The 8089-nt window shown below is 44.8% G+C and overlaps 1 long non-coding RNA gene across 1 annotated transcript in view; it reads left to right on the top strand.

Annotated features, from left to right (window-relative positions):
- The window catches only part of LOC308190923, a 34021-nt gene that overhangs the window by 22435 nt on the left and 3497 nt on the right, over positions 1-8089 (top strand). The gene's annotated exons all lie outside the window — the stretch shown is intronic.

Here is an 8089-nt window from a genome sequence, read left to right as displayed (position 1 = left end):
ACAGTAGCCTAGATTCTGGCATTCAGGCCCACATCAAGCAGAGCCACTAGAGTGGCACAAGTTTTTCAGCTCTCTCCAATCAAGCCAGTAAGATGTAAACTGAAGTTGTCTCATGCTTGACCAATCTGTTAGACTTCAGCAATGAGGTGATAGGCTTGGTGTATGAGGGGAGAGCAGTGGATGTGATTTACCTTTGGCAAGATTTCCACTGCTGTCTCCCATATCATCACTCAGATAACATCCAACAAATTGATGAATTACAGACTAAGTGGATGGTCAGTGAGATGGACTGTAAACTGGCTGAACTTCCAGGCTCAAAGGGCTGCAATCAGCGCCATGAAGCCCAGCAGGAGGCCAGTCACTAGTTGTGAACCTCAGGGGAAAATACCGGTGCCAGTACTTTTAAACGCCTTCATTAATGACACGGGCAATGCATCAGAGTGAATCCTCTGCAAATTTTCAGATGCTATAAAACTGGGAAAAGTGGTTGCCAGACCAGATGCTTGTGCCTCGAGTCAAAGGGACCTTGACACACTGGAGAACTAGGCCAACAGGAGTCTCGTGAAATTAAATAAAGGGAAATGTCAAGTCTTGCCCCAGGGGAGGAACAATCCCATGCACAAAGGCAGGCTGGGTCTAGCTGGATGGAAAGCAGCACTGTAGGAAATGCCCTGGAGTTCCCAGTGAGTTACAAGTTTGCCAGGAGCAATGTACCCTTGTGGAAAGGAAGGTCAACAGCCTCCTGGGCTGCTAGGCAATGCATCACCAGCAGGTCATGGGAGGGATTCTGCCCCTCTGCTCAGCCCCAGTGAGACACACCTGGAGTGCTGGGCTCACCTCTGGGCTCTCCAGTACAAGAGAGACATGGACATACTGGCGCAGGTCCATTGAAGGGCCAGAAGGATGATTAAAGGCTTGGGGCATCTGACATACAAGGAGAGGCTGAGAAAGCTGGGACTGTATGGCTTGGAGAAGAGAAGGTTCTGGAGAACTTTATCAGTGTGTATAAACACCTGGTGGTGGACAGTATGAAAGCTGGAGCCAGACTCTTCTCAGTGGTGCCCACTGAAAGGACAGAAGGCAATGGGCACAAACTGAAATACAGGAAATTCCTTTTAAATATAACAAAAATATTCTTTTACTGTAAGGGTGGTAGAACATTGGAACAAGTTGCCCAGAGAGGGTGTGAAGTCTCCATCCTTGGAGATACTCAAAACCCTGAGCAACCTACGTGGGTTGCCCCTGTTTTTGAGTAGGGCGGTTGGACCTGACGGTCTCCAGAGGTCCCTTTCCACCTCAACAGTTCTGTGATTTTGCGATAGTGACATCCTCCTCTATTCCTTGTAACTATTGATATACTGAATGTCTGTTACTTTTATTCTAGGAATGGCATATATTACCAGTGATTTTTCCAGAAAGTGAACCAGTTTATTGTCATTTCCTTGACATACAAGCTGAATTTACAACCCTATTGACATCCTTATTTTTCCTGTTTCCTACTTCAACTTTGCAGAGTGCTCTCTAATGAATAAAGTCTTTGGTATATCTCACACAATGAGAAAAGGCAAGAGCCGATTACCCTTTATTGAGAAAGAGCTATTTTAAAAGCGGCATTTGTTACCTACTTCTGCCAAGTCAGCACAAAACCTTTCTTCATAGAATCATAGAATGGCTCGGGTTGGAAGGAACTTTAAAGACCTTCTAGGTTCCAGCTCCCTGAAATGGGCAGGGATGCCAGCCACTAGATCAGGTTGCCCAAGGCCCCATCCAGCCTGGCCTTGAACACCTCCAGGGATGGGGCATCCACAGCTTCTCTGGGCAGCCTGTGCCAGTGCCTCACCACCCTCTGAGTGAAGAATTTCCTCCTAACCTCTCATCTAAATCTCCCCTCTTTTGGTTTAAAACCATTCCCCTTCGTTCTATCACTATCTGCCCATTTAAAAAGTCACTCTCCATCTTTTTTTCAAGCCCCTTTTAAGTAATGAAAAGCTGCAGTGATGTCTTCCCAGAGCCTTCTCTTCTCCAGGCTGAACATCCCCATTTCTCTCAGCCTGTCTTCACAGGAGAGGTGCTCCTGCCCCCTGATCATCTTCGTGGCCCTCCTCTGGACCTGCTCTGACAGCCCCACATCCTTCCTCAGCTGGGGTCCCCAGACCTGGACACAGCACTCCAGATGGGACCTCACAAGGGCAGAGCAGAGGGGGACAATCACCTCCCTCCCCTCCTGGCCACCCCTCTGGTGATGCAGCCCAGGACGCAGTTGGCCTTCTGGGCTGCAAGCACACACTGCTGGCTCATGTCGAGCTTCTCATCCACCAGAACCCCCAGGTCCTTCTCTGCTGGGCTGCTCTCAGTGATGTCTTCTCCCACTCTGTACTCATTCATATCTGGGATTGCCCTGACCCAGGTGCAGCACCTTGCATTTCTTACTTTGTTGCAGAGTATTTTGTGTGCTATATTTATACCACAGTGTTTTATGTTAGCACACGATTAATATTTGTCTATTAACAACTTATTAATTATTATTTATGGCTGTTTTTACCATCCTGGAGTTAGTGACTTTGCTTGGTTCCCCTGTCCCAAGACAAAGTCAGAGATGAAAAGATGCTTTGAGGTGATGTGGTTTCTTCGCAGTTCCTCAGGGCAGCTGCCTATCACTACTTGTGTGTTTTTCTTCTTGGCATCTGCCTGCTTCTTCTCTATCTGTATAGATTGCAAAAGATTCATTTCATACGCTCCATTGTGTAGCTTTAATACAGGCAGATGTTATTCCTAAGCGAAGTGGCAGGCCACAAAACAAATATGTATCTCACCTGCTAATTCCCCTACAATTTTAGGATTTGGGACAGTCCACAGGCTGTACTGTTAGTGCCTCAGTTCTGACCCAGATGTTCCCCTACACTGGTATCTTTCTCCATATTACCTTGGTGGAATCACAGTTGTCTAAAACTGAAATGTTGCTGCAACTGTTCAATTTGTCTGAAAGTTCATTTCAGTCTGCTGCTAATAGTAAATAGATGGGTTCTGGCTCCATCCTTCATGTTCAGCCTTGTGTCAATTCCAAAAAACTTGCACAAATGCTTTTCAGAAATCTCAACTCCACCTAGAACAAAAATCTCGCTGAACTTCATAAAGAATTTGAGGTAAAATTGGCACTTAGCTTGGGAATAGAAGGATGACACAGACAGAAGGGGAGAGAGAAGTGCCCATGAAAGACTTCAGAATGGAGGGAATTAATTCTTGCTGATGAGAAGACTTTGAGGAGCTCAACCTACAAAATATTAAATTGTTGAAAGAATGAGAGAAAAATCACTCATAACTAAAAAAGCATCTTAGTGCCATTCAAGCACACTAAAAGCTCTTCTGAACATGTGCCTTCTGTGGAGAAATGGAGCCACACATACTTTTTTTCCAACTTTTTTCCTTTACAATTCAGCTTTCCCTGTATGTTACCTGTTATTTAATGCACTTATACATATGCATACGTAAATGTAAATGTAAATACAATTTATAAATATGTGTGTGTGTGTGTGTAAGTGTATGCGGGAATACAACCATATGAGCATATGTTTGTTTATTTCTGTTCTGTATGTGTACAATTACTATAGTAAAATCCTTTCGAAGCAGAAATGTTTTACAATCCATTAATTTTTGCCTTATTCTTCCACTTGTAATGCCAGCACCAATTCATTTACGGGGCTTACTTCTAGTACTAGTCAGTGGCAGGAGTCCCCAGCTGAGGTTACAGTGAGCTTGAAAATAATTTCGGGCCATTATTTGGCCTGATCTCTGTGCTAAAATAGACACAAGATGTGTGTATTTGTGTATGAGGCTCATCCTGCCTTTCACTGCTGCTAAGTAAAGAGTCCTCGACCATTTTCCCAGCATGAAGCAGGCTGTTTGGGAGCAGGGAGGCCAGGTGCTCTTAGCACCTTGTGCAACCCATCTAGAAAAAAGCAACACGTGCTCTGTGCTGGTTACAGCACCTGTGTTGGGAAGAGGTTGGGGGCAAGCCCCTCTGGGCAGCGATGCCCCCTGGCCCCATTAGCCACCCTGCTCCATGCAGGGCTTCAGGGCAACCTGTGGCTGAAATATGCCCGGGGCATCACTGGTGGACAGGGAACTGAACAGGGCACTGAGTTGCCTTCATCCTCGCTCCGCCTGTGTGCTGGAGTTAGTCACTACCAGTAGCAGCTATATCTATATTGGTATGTCATAAGTTTGACGTAAGATTTCTTTTTTTTTTAAATCTATACAGCAGGGCAAAGGTGCATTTCTCCTCCCCTTCTTCAGTTTTGGATAAACCCTCACTTGTTTTCACAGGAACATTAGCTCAGATCTGCTGCTACTGTGCACAGCCGATAAAACTTGCTTGGAAAGACCATATGTCACATGGATCTGCTCAAGAGGCATGAAGCCCTGCCTGTTCGCCGATCCTTTACAGATACAATTTTATGCTCAGTTAAAATGGAAAAGAGCATTATGTTTAAAGATAAACCCGTTTACTGTGCAAGTGCTTTGCTGAATTCTGCCACCAAATTACTTGTTAGTAAGACATTTGGACTGCCTTTTTAAAAAAAAAAGAAAAAAAAAGAAAAAAAAAGTTGTTGCACATCGCTTTCTCCTTGTTTATCAGTTGCTATGACAATGCTAATGACAATATCATCACAGACCAGGATTAAAATCTTTTACTAGAAGCAGGAATAGACAAAATCAGTTCCAAGGAGAAAGTTCCCTATATTAATATCACCCTCTTCGACCGTGTGGTTAGCCAATATTCAGGGTCCCTACAGGTTATTTCTTTTTGGAGAACAAATGGATGAGAGTGAATTGTGTTTGTTAATATGCTTCTGTTTATTTAGAAAGAATGTACACAATGTCTTGTTACCCTGGGCACAGCAGGAGTCAAAACAAAAGGTGGTGCTTTCCCTTTTCACACTTCCAAGCTTCTTTTGAGCCAGAACCCAAGCTTGCTCACTTTTAGCTTTTTCTCAGGGTCAGGCTACAAGGATTTTCCTCGCTGGCTCTGGTGTGTCCTTGTGACTTCCTCTGTCTGCTTCTCTGATGTTTCTGCTGTCACTTTCTGAACTGCTCATTTTCATCATATGCCACCTTGTCCCTAGAGCCAGATCCTGGAGAACTGCCTCAGCCCCCACCTCTCAGAGCTGCCAGGCGTGTGCAGCGTGGTAGGTATGTGTGGCTCCTAGGGTTTCAGTGAGCATGTTCCATAAAGAAGGTAATTTTTAGGCTTTTCCTTAGGGAAGGGAGGCTTTCTCACCCACCATCTTCAATGAGATTTCATTGCTGGCTTTCAGCATAACACCGAATTTATTTCCAATAATGTATTTTAGCAGTCTAAATGCACGATGACTTGTTTTCTTGATTCAGCCTGAGATTTTTGTTCCCTGTCAGATCAGTTTCTGTACAGTAGTGCTATGAGAGGGGGAGCAGAAAATATGTTACTATTTCCTAACAAATCAGCCTCTGATGCAACTATAATAAAGTTGTGAAAAAGTCCTAGAGGAGTTAAACAGATTTGACAGCATTTAATTTCCATAAATTTAGGGCCTGATCCTGCTTTTGTTTTGCTAATGAGTACTAAAGGGAGATAGAGCACAAGCTCTGGAAGAGCTGAAGACCAAAATAATGTCCCAGCTCAGCAATGACAGGCAGGCATGCGATGGAGATGCTGAGGCACTTCCATGCCCAACAGAGGTTAACTCCAGCATTCCTGCCTTGGGTCCAGCTCATGTCTGCTGTGACCAGCAGGTCTCCTACCCAGGCCTGACTGAGTTACACAGATACTGCCCTTGGCAGCAGCTCTTAAAGCCTCGGGGCTTTACTCTTTGACTGGAACAAAGGTAGCATATAGCATAACCTCTGCTCAGGAAAGGCAAAGATCTTGGATTTTCAACAGCAAAAACACACAACAGATGTGTTTTCTTTTGCTTTTAAGGAAACAAACTCAAGGAGTTTTATTTTGTCTTGGGTTTATGCCACAGCCATTGCCATGGCCCACTCAGCACATAAAAAAGCTTCTTCTATTTGTGCTTAGGCAAGACACATCCCTGGTTTCCATATATTTTCTTTTTCTCATTCCTTCCATAAGTCCACCTCCTACCCTCTCCTCCCCATCTTTATGTAGGTGATGGGCTGTGATGGGGTTCAGTGTAGACTCCAAATGGACAGGATCCTTTGACATGACCTCCCACACCTGCAACTTTGAAAACAACTCTTTCACTACCACAGGTGAACCAGTCAAAATTTTTTGAAGGCCCCAGCAGAACAAATGAGCATCTTTGGACACACTTGTAGAAGTAATACTTTCACAGCGATGAGACAGTTGAAAGCTATCTTTCTAGTGTGCTTTGCCACCCATTAAACTGGGGGGCATGGACCTGTCAGCACTGGTGAACTAAGTGCCATGAAAAACCTCTGAATTCAATAGAACCTAATTTAAATGGAAGTTCCTGTGACAGAACAGAGGAAGCTTGCACTTCTAATTAAAAGTCTCAGGCCATCCACTCACCCAGCCAGTCATTAATCCCCAGGAAATGCCCTTTTGCTGTGTCCATTATTTCTTAATTAGCATACAGTGAACAGAATATATTTGGTTTAGTCTTTGAGAAAGGGGGCGAGCTTTCTCCAAGCATGGGAGACAGTAAGCAGCTCTTGGCATGGAATATCTAGTTAGGGGCACAAAGTGTGCAAACTAAAGTGCTTGATTCAGCTGAGTCCTCAGCAGAAGATGGAGTTTGGTATATCCAATTTTCTTCTATTTCTGTAGAAAAACACAAGCATTTTGAACAAGACAAAAAGGGATTTGGGGGATAAAATCATTTTCCTTTTAAAATTGTTTTTCAAGGAAACAGTTCAACAAGCTCTAGTACAATTCCCCACAGAAGAGGGAATAGATATTCTCAGGACTGTGTGTTGTAATTTCTTCAATTTTTCAATAAACTGACAGTCACTTGATCAGGGTCAGAAAGAAAAGATCTCCCCCCCCTTGGGCAAGTATCTTCAACAATCCACTCTACAGTAACTGTTCTCTGTCTCAGTCACTTCTAGAGCAAGGATTTGAGAATGCATCTCCAACACCTGCATCCACTGATCAGCCACAAATTTGTACAAATCTGTACATGTACCACAAGTACCAATCTGATCCAGGTCGGAAAGGAGCAAACAAGCGTATTTCTCTTGAACCTGCCTTGTGACTGGTCTTTATGCTGCCTTTACCCTTGCACTGGCCTTTTGCTGGCTGCAGGACAACAAGCAGTTTCTGTCAGCATAAAGCTGGGTGTTGAAGATAACCCATCAACATTTTTGGAACCAGCACAAAACCAGTGTCAGCACTTGGAATACAAATCCATCCGGGCTGCATTTGATCCTATAGGAGGAGCACTGGTTCACTGAACCACAGCCTCAGAAGTGTGCCCTAAATGCAAGAAGATTGCCTTATGAGGTCATTTTGCCTCAGTCTCTCCTTTTGGATCTGTTCCACTTTGCTTGCAATGCTTGAATATTCACTGAGTCAGACAGCATGAGAATAACTCTTTAGTGAAGGGCTTAGGGCATTTGCCGGAGAGGGGACACACATGGGTGCAGCATGGACCAAAGCATGTCAGCAAAGTGGAAGAGTGTCAGCAGGAGAAGTAAGTAGACTCCTGCCCCACAGTACCCTTTTAGCCACGTTCACACATCATCTGAGGACAGATGCGGCATTTGAGGCAATCACTATCTCCATCCCCTCCCTCTAGCTGTGACCACTGCCCATGTGAGAGACTGGCACAGCCTCTGCAACCCACCCTTGCTTACCCAGCCACTGTGTGTGCACCCAGCTCTTTTCCCGCACCTGCCCTAAGAGCTCCGTGGCCCTGGGCTCATGCAGCAGCCCCACAGTGAGGCTCCAGCCTGCAGCACTACTGCCAGGCAGCTCGCAGCACCCTCCTCCCTGCTGTGACCCCTTACCTTAACACATAGGCTGCCTGTTGTCATCAGGCATGGCCTTGGAAGTAAAACATTAACACACCCCTGTGGGAAAGGAAAATTCTGATTTAATGACAGCCTTTTGCACTTTCTGAAGAAAAGG

Source organism: Anser brachyrhynchus (genome assembly GCF_964034855.1).
Source record: "Anser brachyrhynchus genome assembly, chromosome: 2".
NCBI lineage: Eukaryota > Metazoa > Chordata > Aves > Anseriformes > Anatidae > Anser > Anser brachyrhynchus.
This window is presented reverse-complemented; position numbering and strand designations above follow the sequence as displayed.